Source organism: Meles meles, chromosome 8 (assembly GCF_922984935.1).
Source record: "Meles meles chromosome 8, mMelMel3.1 paternal haplotype, whole genome shotgun sequence".
Taxonomy (NCBI): domain Eukaryota; kingdom Metazoa; phylum Chordata; class Mammalia; order Carnivora; family Mustelidae; genus Meles; species Meles meles.
Window position 1 is genome coordinate 107,830,758 of NC_060073.1, and position 20,822 is coordinate 107,851,579.

The following is a 20,822-nucleotide window of genomic DNA, read 5'->3' on the forward strand; positions in this document are numbered from 1 at the left end:
CTCCGGGCTCTGCCCCTGTTCTCCCCAGCGCCCAGCTGCCCCGCAGCGGGCAGGGAGGCGTACCTGGGCAGGTGGCAGCAGGGGAGGGTGACCCGAGCCCGGGGCAGAATGCAGATGCCTATTAGAACAACCCCTGAGTCTCCGCACAGGGACCGTCCTCCCTCCCAGGGTTGGGGGCAGCTGTCAAGCTTCCTCTGCTTTCCCCCTGTCTGTCTCTGGGCCCAGGAGATCCATGGGGTTCCGATCCACAGCAGCGCGAGACAGGCAAGCGCACCTTGTCCTGAGGATTACCCTCCTTCAGTAAAGGCCAATTCCCCTCCCAGGGCGGCCGGCTTCCCAGGGTCCACCGGGAAAGAGGAGAAGGAGCACCGTGTGTCTGCCTCGAAAATCTACCCAAGGAACAGGCATGGTAGGCACTCCAGGACTGCTCGGCGCACTGGGGGACCCATTCACACCGACCACCACGCCTCCTCCCCTCCTTCCTTTTTCTGACCTCGGCAGCCGCGCAAGCCAGTGGAGTTTCCCGCAGGTACAAAATTCAATCAATCCGCCACCCACCCAACACCCATGGAGCGTGTCTTTTGTTCCAATTCTGAGGGGGACACAAAAGAGCAGGCCACAGCCCTACTCATTAGTACGTCAGCGCCTCAGAACTTGGCGTGGACAGCAGTGCTATTCAGAGTAGAAAGTTCCCTGGGCCAGCTTGCCAATTAAAAAAAAAAAGATCGCTTATAACCATCCCCAGTATCCAGTACCAAGAAGCAGGAGTCTGAGCTGTGCCCAAGGTTGTGGAGGTCCGTGCCCTCTCTCCAACATGTCCATGCTGTGCCCCTGGACAAATGACAGATCCTGTTGGGTATCCATTTTCTCATCAGCAAAATGGGCACAAGGCACACCTTACAGATTAATGTGACGATGAAATGAATCGGTAGCAATAAGACATCAGAACAGCACCAAGTGTCCAATAAGCAATAACCCCAGTTGTCAAAGGAACAGAAAGTCAGTGCTGCGGGGAAGGGAGGGCGCTGCAGAGGAGAGGCCCGCCCGCCTCCTCTCCCTACCCTCATCTACTCTCAGCTGATGATGACTCATGATCTTGGAGTAGGGCCACAGAACAGAGAAGCTAGGAAATAATAGTAAATGTATTAAACTCAGATCCCAGGGAATGGCGCATGGATCCTGGAGAGGGACTCTTCAGAGAGGCTCCTGCCTAGGGGCCCAATTGCAGAAAAAGAAAAAAAAAAAAACTGCTCTGTTTTCAAATCCCTGCAGAAAATACTTTCTGAGATCTTCTTTCCCCCCCAAAAACAAGGAGGTTTGAGGGATTAAAGTGACATTGTCCAAAATCTGTATTCATTAGTTTCATAAGAAACAAACAAAAGCCACACATGATCACTAGTGGTGGGTCTTTGGTTATCCATTGAGGGGAAGTACTTTGCACCAAGACCAAGAAACCAGGCTCTGGCCATCACAGGCCACAGGTGGGACTGGAGGGGTGGGGAGGATAACCCATGCAGGCAGGGCACCCTAAGCCCTTGTGACTCCAGGAGGAGAAGCCCAAAGTGATTCTTCCCTGCTCCCTAGGCCTCTCCAGACCTTGGACACGTTGTCTCCCCAAGCCCCATAAATATATTAAATCATCCTTCGTCAGATTGTTAGAAGGATTACACGAAAAAAAATGCATTTTAAAGCACTTAGCTCAGGGACCTGTCACATATGAAGAACCTAATAAATTGTCATTCCTTTATTATCATTATTATTTAACAGAACGGTTATTGATCTTGCTACCACAGAGCCAATCCTGGAGACCATGTCAGATTTGGAAGCCTAAGCAAGAGGTGGGTTCTGGGCCACTGCAGGCAGGAGGCAGGTCTGCAGAGAAGGGAGGGCTGCCCAGAGAGGCAGGGGATTAAGGGACATGCTAAGCAGTTGCAGAAGATGGGGCAGTTCAGAACCCCAAGGGTCATATTGTCCCACGCACTGGCCAGATCCAAGAGGCAGTGAGACGACGTGATTTCTGCGTAAAACAAACCTCCACCCAGCAGGGAGAAAATTCTACCCTTCTTATTTCTAGGAGCCCCTTTGAGATCTTTCGGTTATAATCCACTGGGGTAAGAGTCACTCATTCTGCATCCGAGGACAGCCTCAGAGAACTGCATTTTTCCGATTTGCCTATACTAACGCCCGGCCAGTCCCGCTGCCTGCGCCTCACCCCACTGCCCTCTGCCCCATTCAGTCTGACGGGCTCCTGTCCACAGGGCTTGGGCCAGCTATGCTCTGTATGAGGCTAAGCAGAGCTCTTGCTCAAGCTGGGATCTAACCCTGAATTTGCATTAGCGACTGGTTGTGGTGTCCTGTCTATGCTCTCCCAGCCCCTGTGGCTCCCAGCCTGGCCATTCTTTTGCCTTTGCTGCTGCCTCTCATGCGGACCAGCTGGCTCCCAGAGGCCTTACGGAACTCCTAGCTGAGATAAGTCCTCCCTCCCCACCCTGTGCTCTCCTCCTCCCCAGCCAGCTACAGGCTTGAGCGGCAAAGAATCCAGGGGAGCCAGAGCAAGGTCAGCACCATCCCCTCCCTGTAGGTACAGATTCAAGTTGAATTCCGTGCAATGGATATTTATAGCGTGTGTAACATGGGAGGGCTCACAGCCAAGTGTGTGTGAGTGTGAGAGTGTATGTGCATGAGCGCCAGTGTGCATCGTGTGTGTGTGTGTGTGTGTGTGTGTGTGTGTGTGTGTGTGTGTCCTGGCAGGGAGTCTTCCGACGGGATAGATGGACAGTCACCTTTGTCCGCTCACCTCATATCCTTCCAAACCCGAAATTCGGCTCTGCTTGGAATGTTCTACAGAACACACGGCAGCCAGTCCATACGGACTGAAGAACGAACTGAGTTTGTGAATCCAGGGTTTTCGCACAAGTGTGGGTCCCCAGGGCCCAGCGGAAACCCTGCCCCACCGGTCTTCAGCCGCTCCGGGTCTCCTCACTAAGCCTTGGCTTTGGCTCCTGCGGCTGCTGGCGGAGAGCTGGTAGTAATCAGGATAAGTCTGCAATTAACAAGGGCTCCCTCCTCGTCTAACCTTAACAAGGACAGAGACAGCCAGCGCACAGCCTGCCCTCGCCGCCGCTGCCTCCTCCGTGCTGTTTGTGAGCCTCGCAGATTATTATTAGAGGCGCCGTGGCGCTAATCACCTCCCTGGTGGACACCCCGCCTCCCCTTGGCTCTTGCTCCTGCATGGTCCGCATTTGACCTGACTTCCCAGGGCTCCTGGGCTGTCTGCTAGTGGCTCCCAGGGAGGAGCAGAGGTGCGCCCACCTGGGCAGGACTGGGGGGACTGTGTCCCCCAGGAGTGTGACCTCTGCCCTGAGCCCCCAAGGACAGGGACTGGCAAGGTGGAGGAGCGGGAGGAGAGGAAAAAGCGATAGGAGAGGGAGGAGGAATTTGGGAGAAGCACTGTGAGCTAAGGCGGCCTTGCCACTTAACTCATCTCTGGTTAAGCCCTTGTTAGAATATCCAGAGGGATGCACGGAGGGAAAGGCAGACCAGGGGATGGCAGCGCTCCCCTCCTGCAAATCAATGCTGGGTAATGGAGGAGAGTCATTAACATGTCTCTCCGGCCCCAAAGACTGCAGAAGAGAAAACAAACTAAGATTCCAGCAGAAGAAATTCGAGTAGCCCAGAGAAAGAACTTCCACATGGCGGGGAGGCTTTCCTTCCCTGGGTAATCTGCAGCATATTTCTGCAGCCCCGCTCTACCTCACCAGCCTTCCCTTGCTTGGCCCGGCTCGAGCCCTCCCAGCAGCCTCCACTGAGCTGGGGGAAGTAACAATACAGGGGCCCGACGTTCAGGCCATGCCTCCCACTACAGGAAACTCTCTCCGCCTGCCATGCCCCACTCTTCCTGCAAAGCCAGTTCAGGGCGGCCACAGCTATAGCCACGCCCACGAAGGAGAGCTGTCCTCCCCACTGCGGGCTCACCTTCCCCTGACACCCTGGCCCTCTTCCAGGGGCTGGGATCACTGAGCCTCCCCACACCCAAGTTCATTATCATATGCAGAAAATGCTCCACAGAGGGACAGATATTCTTACCACAACAGACAATGTAAGTCCTGGTGCTGTCCCAGGCAGGACATTACAACGGAGCTTTATAAAAACAAGGGAAGAAGAACAAGGGATGGAATGGTCAGTTACCACAACTTATGACCTCATTTCCTCCCTGGGACCACCCTACTGGGCAGGCATAATGAGTCCCATTTCATATATTTGCAAACTGAGGCTGAGAGAGGTAAATGGCCCAGGGCCACATAGCCGGTGAGAGGCAGAGCTCTGGGATGTGGGGAATGAGGTCTGACCCCACAGACTAACTTCCTGTTCCCATGCAAAACTCCCTTTGATGTGAGGTCAGTTTGACCTAAACTTCTTTTTTTATTATTACTGTTGTTGTTGTTATTTTTAAAGATTTTTATTTATTCATTTGAGAGAGAGAGAGAGCAGAGGGAGAGGGAGAGAGAGAAGCAGACTTCCCACCGAGCAGGCAGCCCCATCAGGGCTGATCCCTGGACCCTGTGATCATGACCTGAGCTGGAGGCAGATGCTTAACCGATTGAACCACCCAGGCACCCCCGACCTGGCCTTCTACTAAAGAACTCGAACAGGATCTGCTAAAAGGTATGGCACACAGGATATCACGTTTCACATCACATCCACACCCCCCTTGCGGAAGAATCTTATTTTATTTAGTGATTTCTGGGACTGAAAGGTATTCATTGCACAAGTGTTCAGTAAGTAAAGCAAGTACATACTCTATGCCAGGTTCTGTAGGTGCCAGAGACATCCCAAGCCCCCATGGCAGCCAGAACTCAGCCCTACTAGAGGCTCCCGGATGTCTCAGCCCAGGGAAGTGAGTGACCCCCCTCTGCTTTCATCCCCCAGATTCTCCCAGGCAAGGGTTTGTTGGCTCATCACAGATCACCCTTGCAGGGGCACATATGGGTGCGTGCACGCGGGTGGGGGCCTAGGAAAGTGCACATGGGTGGTGTCCTTCCCCGAGGACTGCTCCATCTCGCCAGCTGCCTGCAGGCCATCACACAGCCCGGCCCCTCCCCAGAGGGCCCCCCTGGTGCTAATTGTGTGTTGTTCTGCTGCAGGTGCAGCTTCCCCACCAAAGTCCTCTCTGTCCAGATGTTGTCATCGGCCAACCCCATCAGGCAGGGTTGGCCTGGGGTCTGGCACTCGCCTGTCAGTCCTGACATCTTCAGTGGATAATGGAACGCAAGGACGTGAGAGGCAGAGCAGGTGCATGCTAATGAGGAGATCAATTTTAATTATGATTTTAATTAAACACCCGATCCAGTAGGAAATATGACAAGAAGTAGGCTGGAGCTGTGCAACCTGGGAGGAGGGAGGGGTACGGGGGAGGGAAGGTGCCTCCAGGCCTCCTCAGGATTTAAAAGAAGTAAAGGGCAGCACCTTTGGGAAATACAGAAAAGCCTGTGCAACCTGAAACTGGCACGGAGAAAGCCTTGTCCTCTAAAGAGTGCTCAGACAGCGGGACTCCCGAAAGAGGTTGTCTTAGCGATGAGGAGGCCTCGGAGGTCAAGGGGCCCTGCCCCTCCATTCACATGGGGAAACTGAGGCGCAGGAAAGCGTGTCTTCCTCTCCTCTGCCCTCACGACACACCGTCCATGCCTCTAGCTGAGTACCTACCACACTACACAACAATTACCTCTTCGCAGCCTCCCTATCAAGTACTTATCCAGTCGGAGAGTTGTTTGGGCAATGCCAGCCCTTCAAGGGCAGGGCCACCTCTGCAGAGCTCTCTGTGCCCATTGAGCAAGTAGACACCAAAGGGAGTCGCCCATGCTCACAGTGATGGTGCCTCCTCTCACGGCAAAGGAACTGTATATAAGAACGGATCCTCCCCAAATTTTGTATTCCACTCGTGCTCTGAACAATGCCTAGCACGTAGTGGGCACGCAGAAAATGTGTATACAATACGTCATCACAAGAAGTCCCTAACGTTTCATGAGAAGTCAGAAGCAACGCCCAATTAGGCAGCTGTTCTTGAGCCAAGCCATCCGCTTTCTCGACACTGTCCTGATGGAAGAGAGTGATGCGTGTGCTCTCTGTGCCTGTGGGCCCATGCACTGTGTATCCGCAGTTCTGCAGGTCTCTTGATAACAGCGGATCACAGAGTTAACGCATGACCCAAGAGGAAGCCGCCTTAGAGATGAGCGCTGTCCAACAGTAACATTTGCAGTGAAGGAGATGTTCCATATCCACGTTCTCTGACACAGTAGCCCCTAGCCATGTGTGGTTATGGAGCATTGGAAACGTAGCTCATGTGACGGACGAGCTGAATTTCTAATTTAATTTAATTTCAGTTCATTCAAATTCGAATGGCCCCATGGCACCAGGGGCGACCGTATCGATGTGGATCATCTCCTATCATTCTTTCTTTGCTTGGCCCAGGAAACTGAGGCCCAGAGAAGCCGCCCTTGGATGTCACCCAAGCTCAGATGTTGGCCTTCCCAGGCAGCTCATAAAGATTCAATCCTGTTCTGGCTTTCTGGTACATAAACAGCGCCTGTAAGGAGCTTCCACTTACAGAAATGTTAACAGAGTCCCTACACACGGCCCGAGGACAAAGGCCAACGATTCTCCCCAGTTCCCTGGATACGGTTGAGTCAGGAAGAGCTGGAGGCCTAGCCAAGACCTCGGGTAGTGACCCAGCTACTGCTTCTGCCTGTTTCGCGCCCACCACCAGCACCCCGGCACGCGGGGCCCATCTGGTTCTTCCCACCTCGCTGATGTGAGGTCCTCCCAGCCTCTGCCTGCAGCTAACGTCTCGTCGCTGGCGTGAACGGAGCAGCGGAGATTAAAGATGGTGGCAGAAGTTAATTGGGATTAGACGCGCATGTTCCATGGTTAACAGAAGCACAGATGCTCCAGCGCCGAAGCCAGATCGCTTTCTAAATGCCCTCCCTCCTTCCCCCCTGCTGCCTCCCCACCCTCCCACCCCTGCACTCCACCACCCGCACCCCCAGGTGCCCCAGAGAGCAACTATTGGGCTGTTTCTTCTTGTTGCACGTTATGACTCCGTATCAGTTAAACCTTTTCCATAATGAATGAGGTCGTTTGTGGGAGGAACAGAGAAAACAGGCACTCCTGGCCTCACTCCGACACAGCTATCTCCCCTCCTCTCTCCTCTGCTGTCTGCTTTGTTCTTCGGGCCACTGATGGAGGAGGCAAGGTCAGGGGACCCACAGATCACCCCTTATCATCACAACACAAAGAATACCCATTGTCCAAACACATTTCAGGCTCCCAGATGCGCAGGGATGCAGAATCAGGGAAAAGCATGAGCACTGCATCCCCCGAGAAATCCCCCGACCTACCCCAAGGCTCCTCGTTATCGGGGCAATTGAATTCCAAGCTTCGGAGGAGCTGTGGTTCTCAGACTTGGGGAGCTGGCTCACCAGGAGCAAGCACCCTCTCAGGAAAGATGAGTTCAGAATTCTCTGCTCCTCTCCAGGATGTGAGGGGTCCTGAAGGACAGAAACATAAGCAGTTTCCATCTGTGATTCAAACGCACTTTTCTTCCTCATCCCCAGTCTGAGGGGTTCCCTATCAGCCACACTCTGGATGGCCCCCACTGTCCCCAAAGCTGATCTAATCCACGAATTCAGGACCCCCCGAGAAGGACGGAGGCAGCTTCGCTGTGGACACAGCAGTCATCCCGGGAGGCAGGGGCCCTGCCTGTCTACAGCCCATTAGCTGAAACAGACAAAAATATGAGAGACAGCCTGCTGACCTACCGGGGGGACACGGGGGGGGGGGGTGGTCAGGACCGTGTGAGGCAGGAAGGCGACCTCCCGGTGAGGCGGGCTGTGTAACCGGCAGAGGGGGAGTGGGCCAGGGAGAGACAGGGCCAGTAACCTTGCTGAGCTCGCCCTTCACACCCGAAGAGGGCTCTCAGTTGGAGAAAGAAATTCTCTTCGAAAGAACTGACAGGGTGGGTTTGTAATTCCCGATCTGTGTATTCCTTTGGCTCCTTTCCTAAGGAAATTCTTCCAGAAGGCAAGCCGCTGGAGCACTGGAACCCACAGCCTGCACCTTCTTCAGTCCCTGTCAGCGAAGTCCTTGAGCCCCTACTCTGTGCCTTCTTCTCTTTCTCCTCACCACGGAGGACCTCTTCCCTTGCAGGAACCACACCTACTTCTCTTCGACCAGGACTCTCCCTCTGGAGAGTCATGCTCTGGGTCATGAAGGAGGAGGAGGAGGAAGTGGCTGGGGCAGACATTGAAGCCAAGGAGAGGGAGATGGACTTCAGGTCTCTCCGTTGGTGTTCTGGCTCTTGCCTGACTTGGTTTCGTCCCCAGCATTAGCCTGTCTCCCATAGCGCAGCTGGCACTGGGTGACCTTGAGGGGTCTCTGAAGGTGAGAGCTGAGCTACAGGAGAGCTGGCTGCCCCCAGCTCACTTGTGTCGACTTATTCAGCTGGAGAGGACTCCGGGCCCCAGACGAGCGCCAGGTGGGCACGCTGGTGACATATTTCCAGGGCACCACATTCAAAGCTGAACAAACCCAAGACACATTCACTGTTATTTTAAACTGCACGCCCACACAGCGCTCCTAGGGAGCATCTCGGATGGGCAACCAGAGGAGGGAACAAGATGTCAGCCTGATAGCTGAGGGGACCCACGTCCTGCCGCGGACTCTGCACAAGCACGTTCCTTCTCTGCCTCGATCGGCCTGCCCGGTCCCATTCTTTGCCCGCAATTAGCAAGCCCCAACCAACATACTAGAACCTATTAGCACGGATCCCCTCTCCCATCAACCCAGGCCTTTCTGCCCAAGGTCAGCTCGGATCCTGTAGGCGGGCATCCCCTCCTGGCCCACTCCTCGGGAGTGGGGGGAGGGCTGGATGGAGTCGCTCCTCTCTCAGATGGAAGATGTTGCAATCCAGGCTCAGAGCTTAAGGAAAATGCTGCTATTTAGAGAACAAATCCAGGTGAAGCCTTGGCAGCCTCGCCTTTGAGCTTTTCTCATATCTACTGACTCCCGCAGATCTACCAAGCAGTGTTTAGTGAACATCTATTATGGAGTCTTCTGCCCTCCTTCCTGCCCTCTGTACTTTTTTGAGGAGACACATCCGGGGCACGGCAGCGGCTACTCGGGTGTGAATGGAACAACTCCAGGGCACGTGTTCGTGGGGAGCGCAGCACATGGCCCTGGGCCTGATGCCCAAGACTGTGTTCCTCACACCTGGAGGAGGTTTATGCCAGGCGCTATATAAAAATGGCGGGGCGGGGAGGTGGCGGTTACTGTGGGATGAAAGGGTAGAATGGCGTCACCAAATTTAGGGGTTTGAGTTTAGCTTAGAGGGATTTGGGTTTAGTGGAGAGGAGATGGGTGCAGATGTCACAGGTGGGCAATACCCCATGAGCCAGGAGGTCTGGTCAGAAAGGCCCAGAAAGTGCTCAGAGACACTGCACAAAACCCTTTGGTGGGGAAGGAGAGCTTGTGTGGAACGACAATGGGAAACCTGTTTGAAAATATAAGCTGGAAACCAAACACCACTGAAGATCCCCAGGCTGAACGCTGTCCTATCTGAGAACCATGTTCTAGCTCTACTACAGGAGAGAAGGATCTCGGGTTTGAGTTAACGGAAAAGGTTCAGACCCCGATTTGTGGCAAAGCACCTCCAAGAGGGGCCCGCCCTCCATAGGCAGCAGAGCTCCCATTCTACCTCCCTCCCGAGGACCACTCCCCATTTCTCCTCATTCAGAGCCACATAACAGGGCAGGAAGACGAGTTCCCATTCAGCGCACATCCACGCCTTACAGAAGAGCCCTGCCCCTCTCCCTGCCCCTAAACCCCACCCCTTCCCTGCACCTGTGCCCATCTTCTCCTCCTATCTCCCATCCCAGGGGAGGTAGAGGCCAACCCTCTTATCTGTGTTGCTGATCCCACTGCCTCAAGACAACTTCAAGGGCCCGTTGCATTGACTCTGTCCTCTTCCTCTGAAATTTTCAACTCCCCCTCTCCGCCTGGACTTGCCCATCATTTGACTATGCTCAGGAACCCCCATCTTAAAATCAAAATCTCCATAGGCCCCACACCCACCTCTACCCTCCATCTCTCCATTTAGTCCCTTCCCAACCAAGCTGCCCCAAAGGCTTGTATACAGATGCTTTTCCCATTTTTTTTACATCAGTCCATTCCACTGTGTCTGCCACGGCCCACCTGCCCACCACATGTCATTGAAACTGCTTTAGCTAAGACCACCAGTGACCTCCGGGTCGCTAAATCTCATACACACTCTCTGGCGTCTCCATGCTCTCCTCCACTGCGTCTACCAGTCAGCCCCTCCTTCCTTCCGAGCACATTCTTCCTCTGCTTTGTGTGAAGACACATTCCCTGGGCCTGGTCCACATTTTCCCTAATTCCATTGCTGTGTTTTTTTGTGGTTTTTTTTTTTGCAGCCTCCTCCTCGCTGAATGACCATTATGGACTCCTCATTGTTTATCCAGTTCTAAGCGCATTATATTTTTAACTATTTTCATTCTCAAAACAGTCCTACGATACAGATGCTATTTTCCTCATTTGCTGGACGAGAACATGAAGAGCCGTAGAACAACTTTCCCCTAGCTCACTGAGCTAGAAATCTGAGTGAGAGACAAGAGTCAAACAGACATTTTGGGTCGTGATCTATGCCGCCAATCAGTATATTATGCTGTCTGTTTACCTGACTGTATTAATAAGGGTAGGAAAGACCACACAGCAATAATAAACAAGCCAAGATCTCAGAAGCTTCAATAACAAGCTATTATTTCCATCCTGTGCTCTGTATCCAAGACATCTCAACAGGGAAGGGGCCCCATGTAGTCACTCAGAGACCCAGGCCGTAAAGGTTCCACCATCTTGTAGCTGCAGGAAGGAAAGGGAAAGGCAGAAAAATCATACATGGGCCTTCCCTTGTCGTTTTTACAGACCGAGTGTTATGGCCCCTCTTAACTACAAGAGGGGAGAGAAATACCAGGGAGCGAATGGCTGGTGTGCTGGGACAGCCGTACAGACAAGAATAAACTTGAGATGTGGGAGCTTCTCCAGCCTCATCCCATGTCATTTCATACTCACCCATTCCCGTGGCTTTAGCGACTTTCCAAATGGATGTCTTCAGCCCAGACCTCAGCCTCATTGCCAAACTCCCATCTTGTTGGTGTAGCTGCTTCCTTGACATTTTTCAAGAGGTATCAACAGCTTCTGAAATTTAAAATATTCAAAACAAAACCCTTGGAGTTCCCCCTCATCACAACCTCTCCCCTCCCTCAACCTGTCTCATTTCAACAAGTTCTACTTCCATCCATTGAGCTGCTTCTGCCAGAAACCTGGGAATGTTTCCTGCCTCCTCCCCCTACTTCCATATTCAACCCATCACCACGTCTGAATGAGTCTATCTTCAAAATAATGTCGGATCTGCCCAGCTAGTGCCAGCCCTGTCATTCTTGTCAAAGACACCATCATCTCTTGCCTAGACTACCGCCACCGCCTCCTTCCTGCTCTTGGTTGCCCCTTATCACCTTCCAGAACATTCTCCAAAGCACAGATCAGATCATGCCGCTCCTTTTCCCGCTCAGTGGCTGTCCACCTTGATCAGGGTTGTGTCCAAAGTCCTGAAAGTGGCCACAAAAGGGGCCACAAAAATGCTCACCACACCCTTGCCTCTCCAGCAACAACCTGGGCCATTCGTCCCCTCATGCACCGTGTTCCAGCCACACACGTCTTCTGGGAGGTCCTTGGCTGTGCTTACTCTTACCAGATGCAGGCTTTCAAACATGCCGTTCCCTCTCCCTGAAATGCTTATTTCATACTCTTCACCGCACAAAGTCCTTCTTATGCCCGGCTCTCTGCCTCAATGTCACTTCCCAAGAGACCATTCGTGAAACTCCCGATAGAAACGAGGCCCTCTTGGGTATGTTCCCATCACACCCTACTCTTCTGTTTTATAGCACTACGGCAATTTATAATTATATATCTATTTGGGACTTTCTGTTGGCTATCTGACTCCCACAGAACCATAAGCTCCATGACAACTAAGGTGGGATATTTGCTTGCTCACCATTGTATCTCCCACACACAGTATCTGGTGTAAAATAAGTCACCAGTCAAAACTTGTTAAATCCAATGAGAAGATAACCTCTCGGCCCGTATGGCTTCCATGATGAGCAGCTTCTGCCTGCAGAAGAACCGGCGCACCATGTCCCCAACCGCTGGCTCCCTGCCAGTCTGATTATGACCAAGTGACAAAGACCTTTTGTTTCCAGGTTTGTTCTCCAAAGAACATACAATCTTGGCAGCCTGGAACAGACCGGCTGTGCCTTCTCCTGAGGGCACTTGGGTAGCATCTCCTAAGGCTGAACCACTCCGGGTCCCAGACAGACTCAGCGGAGTTGAGGTCTCCTTATTCCTTCTTTAAAGTGGATTCATCAACAACTGAACTCCAGAGTCCAGCGTACAGGGCCTTCCGCAGGCTGACCCACTCTGCTTTCCAACTCCGTGGCTGTGAAAACCAGTTGCCACAAACGTAGAGGCTTAAAACAATGCAAATTTATTATTTCATTGTTCCGAGTTCAGAAGTCCAAAAGGAGTCTCTCTGTGCTAAAATCAAGATGGTGGCCAAGCTGCAGTGTTTGCTGGAAGCTTGAGGGCAGAATCTCTCTTCTAGCCTTCTCCAGCTCCTAGAGGCCGCTTGCACTGTTTGGTCCGTGGCCTCACGCCCCCATCCTCACAGCCGGCGACATCAGTGGCGTCCTTCTCTTCATGCCTTCTCTCTAGTTCCTTCTCTTCTGCCTCTGCTTTCTACTTAGGAAGACCCTGGTGATTTCATCTAGACAAACCAAGGTCACCTCTCATCTCAAGGTCAACTGATCAGCAGCCTTAATTCCACATGCAACCCTTTTGCTGTGTAACCTAGCATATCCAGAGGGGCCAGGGACTGGGACGTGGCTAGCCTCGGGGGACCCTTTTTCTGCCTACCGCCAAGGTCACATCCTTCCACCTCTCACCCCAAACTTCATGTTTTAACCACAAAGATGGCGCGACTTAGAGCCGTTGTTCTAAGGAGCCAGGGTTATAGGAACGGGGATCTATAGGAAATCACAAGTTACCTCTGGAAGATTCCCCAATACACTCTGTCTCCACCCCTTCACACGGCGGATCTCTAACTCTCCTGCACTCCCGATTTTCTCTCCTGAAAATGAGGAGAAGGAGGCCCGCCTCTCTGGGTTGTTGCGAGGATTAAACAGGTTACGTGTAGACAGTGCGTGGGAAGTCCGGCTGATGCATGAGAAGGAGCGCACGCTCTGACTTCAGAAGTCTGGGTTCAGCTTTGATTCCCACCTCTTAACAGACTTGTGGGGTCCCAGCAGAGTATTTAATCTCCGCAAATTCCCTCAAAATCTACATTTCCTCCGCTGTAAAGTGGGGGTATCAAGAATACCTATCACAGGGTTGCTGTAAGGATTAAATGAGATAAATTATGCAAAGTGTTTTGGCATACAGTAATTGCTCCATAAGATTAGGTATTATGATTATTATACTAGAATCCCTGATAAATGTAGCTCTTCTTTGTTGTGATGTTTTAGCTCATTTTTTTTTTTATCTGACAAACTCAAAAATCTCAGCTTTAGTATTACACCTTCAGAAAAGCCTTCTCCTTCCCTCCCAGACAGAAGTGGTCAGCTCTTTGTCCGGCCGTGCTTTCCCGTAACACCCAGCCCGTGTGTCTGTTAAAGGGTCTGTGCACATGTTTCTCCAACCCAACCCCCAACAACACACACACACACACGGGACGCCATGAGCGACTTGAAGACTGGTTCCATGACCCATTCATCTAGGTACATCCAGCCCCGGGGTCAGGGCCTAGGCGATATAATGTTTAAGACATGTCTGCGGAGACATGTCTTAGAGACCTAAGCTCATCCTTAGAGACTGCCATCCCATAGAACAGCTGTTACTGTATTTGTCGCAACACACACCGCGTCCCTCTACTCGCGGTCCGTACTTGGGTTGGCGAGGTCGGTACGCACTTCTTTCCTGGGAGCCGCGTTCCTTGGAGTTCCAGCAGAACTGGCCCCCCAAGGGAGCTGCAGCCAGAAAGCGAGGTGCCCCCGCCCCCCTCGTCCCACTCTCCGCCTCCGCCACCGCCGTGTCCCCAGGATGGCCGCTGCCACCTGCAGCCGCCGGGCTCTCCAGCCCCAGCTTCAGCAACTGCTCCGTAGGCCCTGAAGCAGAAGGCTGCCCCGAGCAGAACCTGGCTGAAAATCATATTTTCACGGGATGTCAAACCTCCTCTCCTACCTTAAATGAAAGGTATTATTTTTGAGAGGAGAATGTCACACTCTACCACCGAAATTCTGCTTCCTCGGCAGAAACCCCGGCAGCGTCTCAGCACGGCTGGCAGCTTTCCACCCAGGCCCGCCGCTGGGAAATTCAGCAGACCCAACGCAGACCATGGGAGCACGGGCTGCTCTGCGATTCAAACAAGGGGGAGCAAACTCAGGGGCATGGCCTTTGCGGGGACGGTGAGGAGGCAGGGGAGACCCGGTACGTATACACACACACACACACACACACACACACACACACACACACACACCCCGGCCCTGGACCCACCGCAGGCCTTTTTCCCTCCTTGGGAAATGCGCCCATCACTTTGCCAAATCAATAAATCATCCCCCAGCTCAGCCACTTCTGGCCCTGCCTGCAATAAATGATCTCCCTTCGGCTTCCTCGTTGGCACAAGTAAAAATATACCCTCTGCGTTGCCAACAGCCTCTCAGTCCCCCGTCTCTCAGCAATTCGGGCGAGACTCCGAGACCTCTTTCTGCTTCACCCGCCCCGATCGGGCCCTGGGATCTGAAGCTTTGCCCAGAGCTCGGAGGGGCAGGGAAGGTGTCAGGCCCGCGAGTGGGAGTCCCGTCCAGGGAAACCATCTGCACTTTCTAATGAGTGAGAAGGTGCTCGGGAGAACAGGTCAGAAGCAGCTTTTTGTCCCTGGAGCCTCCGGTTATGTCAACTTCTGGGTGTGTGGCCTGGGGGCTGATCGCGCTTCAAGTCCCCAGGAGTCCCAGAAGCACCGGCTGCTGGTCTGGCTGCCAGCTCTTAGCAGGGCCATGCGGCCACATGGATCGGGACCTTACTTATGCTCTCTGGCCGCTCCCAGAGGTTCCTGCTCCCTGTCCTAGACCGGAGCCACCTATGAGCTGTGCCCAATGATCAACCCAGGTGTTTTGGGACTTCCGGGTCCCCTGTGGCTGGAATCAGTGTCAAAGACCCCATCTTCGGGGTTCAGGGGGCCAGGTGCTCTCCCCCAGTCCCGCAAGCCCCTGAACTGGCAAGGGGCACCAGCTTCTCCTAGAATGCTTTCCTCGGGGGCTCGTCGCCTCAGGAAACTCCCCGTGACCGTGAACGTCCTCCTCACCGAGGACTCTCCACTCGGAGATCCTGGCCTGTCCCTCCAGCGCCTCACTCCACTGCATGACCGGGGCTGTATGCAAACATTTGCTTTGATTTGTAAAATGATCCATATAATTAGGGAAAAGAGTTAAATAAAGGGACTGATTTCAGAGAGCAGGCTCTTAATGACACTAATACCTGACAAAAGGGGTCATTATGATGGGCTAATGGGCCTTGCCTGGCGTTCAGCTCTCTCAGGACACAATCCAACACACTCAATTATCTGCTAATCAGGGCCATTTTGTCAGAGGTTACTGCCCTGAAGTATCAATTATAGGAACATTATTAATACTTTATGGAGAAACCACTTGCATGAAAGTGTTAAACTCATGAGGCGAGCCCATCACCCCCTCTCCTAACTGGGACCCGGGATACGCCGTCTCTTTGTGCCCCCATTTGACTCCCCAACTGGGGTTTTCCATGACCTATTGGGTCTACTGGGAAGGAGCCAGGGCCATGATGATGTTCCCAATCCTGTCACCTGTGACCGAACTGGCGAGTCCAACTCTTAATGCCACCAGCTGGCGACAGTGGCTTAGCCGAAAGCCAAGGCATTACTGACTGGAGATGCCGGAGGGAAGCAGGGAGCCACAGGGCTTCAGGAACAAGCCTGCGCGTGTGTGTGCGAGTGTTTCCCCCGCTCTGTCTCTCTTTTCTCCCTCTTCCTCCTCCTTCTTCCTACCCCTGTTTCTCTGTCTCCCTCCATCTCATCTCTTTCTCTTCCTCCCTCCCTTCCTTGCCCCCTTCTTCTCCCCTCACCTCCCAGTGTCTCCTCTCTCCCCTTTCTCTCTTTCTTCCTCTCTTGCTCTCTCCAATGCGATCCCGCTGAGACAATGGGAAAGAGATGGACAAGAGACGTTTCTTCACGACACAGCCTTTTCGGGATGCAGTCTGCACTGCTCCGTAGAGCCCACTCCTCCTCCATGCTGGCCACATGGATTTTTCACTTCTAGGGAGGCACCAACCACCCAACACAGAAACCGGAGGGGCAACTCTTAAAAATGGTGTGAAGTTGCGGTCAAAATAGGAAAAGAGCTTTAGAGTCAGAGCAATGAGAATTCAAATCTCTGTCCCATCACTCCCTGGCCATGGGGTCTCGGGCAAGTCACTTAACCTCCTGTGGTTTTCGAAGTAGATCTGTGACTCAGAGTAGCAGCCGGGCTCCTTGCTTGTTGTGCAAACTCAAGCAAGTTATTTCCCCTCTCTGAACCGTAATGTTCCACGTGCAGGATAGAGATGGTCATATCCATATGCTAGAGCTACAGGAAAGGTTAATTATATAGGCACTAGTCCAGCACCTGACCTAGTCTACCCAGAATGAGCATGATATCTGTATCACAGTGGGGCACGATGTAGAATATCTCTTCCTATATAATGAACGTAAGTGCTCAAGAGAAATCAATCCTCTCTGCCCCTCTGACCCTGAGTATCTAGACAACTTCCAGGAAGAGAGGGGATTTTTACTGGAGCTCGAAAGGAGAGCAGTTAGGGACCCTTTGGAACCTCTTCCAGTGCTCTGGCATCACGGGGAGGTACCACTGTGCTCGGAAGAAGCTTCCTTTTGAGAATGTGTGGAACTCTCCACTTCTATGGCCCAGCTGGACGGAGACTCGTCCCTCACAATCAGGGCTACCCTTGTTTGGCCCCTCACCATCAGGAAGGAGAGTCAGTGCCTCATGGCAATCTCCTACCACGTGATTTACAGGCAGAGTTTAGTCTCGTGGGAGAAAGGTAGGAAGAAGGGAGGGGAGTTCGCCCTGGTGCTCATGGTCTCCCTCCTGCCTGCAAACCCTCCTCTGTGGGTTAGAAAAAGAACCATTAGAAACATGGTTGTGTTCACGGGTCCACCAGTAGTTATGAAGGACTTACCATGGGCTGGGCAGGGCGATCGCAGTCCAGACCGCAGACCCAACTCCAGGACAGATCCGTTTTGCTCGAGTCTGGTCTACGTCCTCGCATGCAGATCTGTCTACGTATGTCCAGAGCTTCCCGTAACTCCTGGTCAAGCTGAAGGGTGGGGAGTTATTCCACCTTCGGAAGCAAAGCCGGAGAACAGGAGTGCCCAGAAGCACTCAGGTTTTGAAGAATCATCCAAAATTGGTGATCATCCCCTACACGACTGAGTACAAACATCAAAGAAACGACTTTTGCTCATAACTATGAGGTTCTAGCTGAAGCATGTTAACCTGGAAGTAGTCAAAAATGCAGGAACCTGCCCGGGCACCTCTTTCCTGGAGGCCAGAGAGGAGACAAAAACACTGGGCGGACTGAGGGAGAATCCAGTCCGGGGATGGCCAACGCTCCATTCTACGGCCACCGGATGTGGCCAGGAAAGAGGACAGACACTTACAAGCAAAAGGCTTCCACTTCCTGCTTGGGGCAGCCTGACAGGCAGCTCCTTGGTGAGGAGCACTGGCCGAGGCTCAGAAGGTGCCAAGAACCCAGCCCCCTGATCCTTGATAAATAAATAAACGGTGTGAAATCTGCTGTTCGGTGGGCCTGGGTAATTAGCATTTGCGGTAAGCAGTTACGGGGTTAAGTGCTACCAGGGGTTTGATCTGGGCTGACAGAGTCGGAGCTGCGGAGTGGGGTGGTTGCCTAGCAACAACACCTGTAGCACATGAAGCAGCCAGTCAGCTTTGTCAACTTCTAGCAGGGGCTTTGTAGCGCCGGAGATGGGGGTGGAGGAAGGATTAGGGGGCACAGAGGTGGAGAGCTGGTCAGTGGGTCTCGGGATGGAAAAGGGGGGCAGTCAGGTGCTCTGTGCACCCCAGAACAGCTTGTGATGTCTACTTCCTCATGCAGGAAGCAAGCAGGCAGCTCTGGGGGTGCGTCCTGGGGAGGCATCCCCCCTCTGACTCTGGTCTCCACCAAAGACCCTCACACCGGCAGCCAGGGGACGGAGGAATCCCCTTCCCACACCCGACCTGTCTTTCAAATAAGGCATCTAGGGATTCGGTGATGGGGGACGGTGGGGAGAGGAGGCGCCTTTGTGGTTTTGTTCTCAGATCCTGGAGGAACAGGGTTTCCTTCCGCAGACTCGTCTTTAAGGAAGGGACCAGAGAGCACGAAAGCAAAGACCCTGACAAGACGGAGTCCTTCTCCCCACCTTCCACCCACACCTTCCCATACATCGCTCTGGACTTCTTCCCATGCATGCCCGAGAGAGAGAGCGAGCGTGCTGGAAAAAAAAAGAAAAGATTGGAGGAAAGGCATGAGAAAACATTGTTGCTGCTGTCTTTGTAGATTTCATGGTCTTGCGAGCCCGCCTTGACTTTCCCCAGAATTCCCACCCTGCCTTTGCATGGGGGCGAGGGGCAGGGGTGGAGAGTGAGGTACTGAGATAAGACCGCAGCCCCGGTGATCAGAACACTTGGGGTCAACTCCACGTCTGTGGCTTGTAAGCCTTGTGGCCTCTGGCTCATGCCTGTGCTGAGACTCAGTTTTCTCATCTGCAAAGTGGAGGGTAATTATACCCACCCCGCTTGCCTTACAAGGACCAAAGGAAGCAGCTACAAATGCTGCCCACCCTCCCGCATGTGTGGCATTCGTAATGCAAAAGGAGATGCCAATCTGTCGGCTGTCTTGGACTGGCCTGAGCTATTTCCTGTCTGGGTCAGAGCAGAGGAGAGAGGAGCGGCCCTGAGGCCATGTTGCTGGGTGACTGACTGGTAGCCCCGCCCTCACTGGTTCAAATCCAGCCCTAGGCCAACAGTGACTGTAATCCCTGGGACTGGAATTCCGGGAGTCTGACTTTCAGAAGACCTTGTGCTTATCTACCCCCGCCCCCCTGAGTTCTTACGGAACACTTCTGCTCGCGCCTACACGGGAAACCGAGGCAGGCTGGCGAACCCAGCTCAGGGTCCCAGATGGACATCTCCCCCCCCCCCTTCTAGATTATCTGAAGAGGCAATCCAGGGCCAGGAGAAGGTATAGGTCATCTTCCAGCTGGCTCGGGAAATAAGCATCAGCAAGCCGAGCCCCCAGAAGACACTGTCCCCTCCCCCAGTCTTAAAAGTCAACGAGTCTCCCTTTCCGCACCGAAGCTAAGACGGCGTCTTCCCCATCCTGGAAGCCACACCATGTCTGCTTAGAAAAAAGGAGACAATATCCAGCCACCAGCACCCGCAAGGCCCAGCCAGGCCGCAGGCGTAACTCACCAGCCCAGAATGTGCCGAGGTGTCTGCGTGTGTTTGCGGGCTCTCCGCCCGAGTGGCCAGGGGTTCTGTGGCCGGCCCGCCACGCCCGGGGGGACAGAGAGTGTGCATGAGCCACTCCCTCCATGGCTTCTCCAAGCCCTGAGTTGTGCCGTTATTTTCATGCTCTGGGTTATATTTAACTCAAGTCATAATATTTGGGGGCTTGGAAGCCTGCTGTTTCACCAAGAAAGGCATTTGAATATTCTCCGTTCCAGAGAATTCCAAGGGCTCTGTGAAGAGAGTGAGGCGGTTGCCCCAGATTTGTCTGACACATCGTGGTCACGTGGACTCCATTAGCGGATGACTGAGGCATGGAGCAGGGCAGCCTGGAGGAATGTTGTAGAAATGATGAAGAGGAGCCGGTGAGTGATGTCAGCAGGAGGCTGATGCCTGCGGGGGTCCCAGGGCACTCGCCCCCCACATCCCCACAGGGAGGGAAAGTCTCATTGGCCACACCGCCTGCCTTGTCACCGCCACAGCTCTCGTCCCTGGTGTCAGTCTGAGGGGGAGGCAGAACCAGGGTCCCATCTGACGGGAGGAGAGGCGCGATCTGGCTCATCCCCAGCTGAGGCTCTCCCTCCTCGTGCCTCTGATGAGAAAAGAAAACATCCAAAGGGAGCGCCGTCCTTCTACTGGGGGGCACTGTTTCCCCCCCAGAGAAGCCCCCACAAAGGGAGCAGGGGGCAAAGTACAGGTCGTGCACAAAATGTGGAAACGTGCACCGATGCTGTTTCATTCCCGACAGCAGCGAGACGTCCTTGAGGGCACAGAGAGACGCACCTGTTTCCAGATTTTACGGACACTCGGTACATACAACTTTCAAAGCCTGAGTCTCTGAGCACATTTTTGAAGGTTCTTTCGTGGTGGCCTTAGACAGTAAGTGTCCCTGGGAAACCATCTCCCAGCCCGCACTCTTTTTGCACCACTTCCCTGAGCCACGAAGGACAGTTTGGCAGGGTCCAAAACACACTGAGGTGGGGGCCCACGAGTGAGGACAGGAGGGCTTGCCACGTGTTTTTTATTATGGTGCCTAGACACAGGCAGGTCTGAGAACTCCAGGTGAGGAGAAGGAGCTGTGCGGCTCCCCGGGCACCAAACACTCTC

General features: G+C 53.4%; 1 long non-coding RNA gene across 2 annotated transcripts; it reads right to left on the minus strand.

Annotated features, from left to right (window-relative positions):
• Nucleotides 1-4,768: 4,768 nt before the first annotated feature.
• Nucleotides 4,769-19,910, minus strand: LOC123949023. 2 transcript variants are annotated; one of them, XR_006820011.1, is made up of 4 exons: nt 19,680-19,910; nt 17,389-17,526; nt 11,140-11,265; nt 4,769-7,544 (listed from the first exon to the last, which is right to left on the minus strand). It is a non-coding gene; the product is annotated as an uncharacterized LOC123949023 (long non-coding RNA). The 2 variants fall into 2 exon arrangements; XR_006820012.1 differs by having other exon boundaries at nt 17,389-17,550.
• Nucleotides 19,911-20,822: the final 912 nt, after the last annotated feature.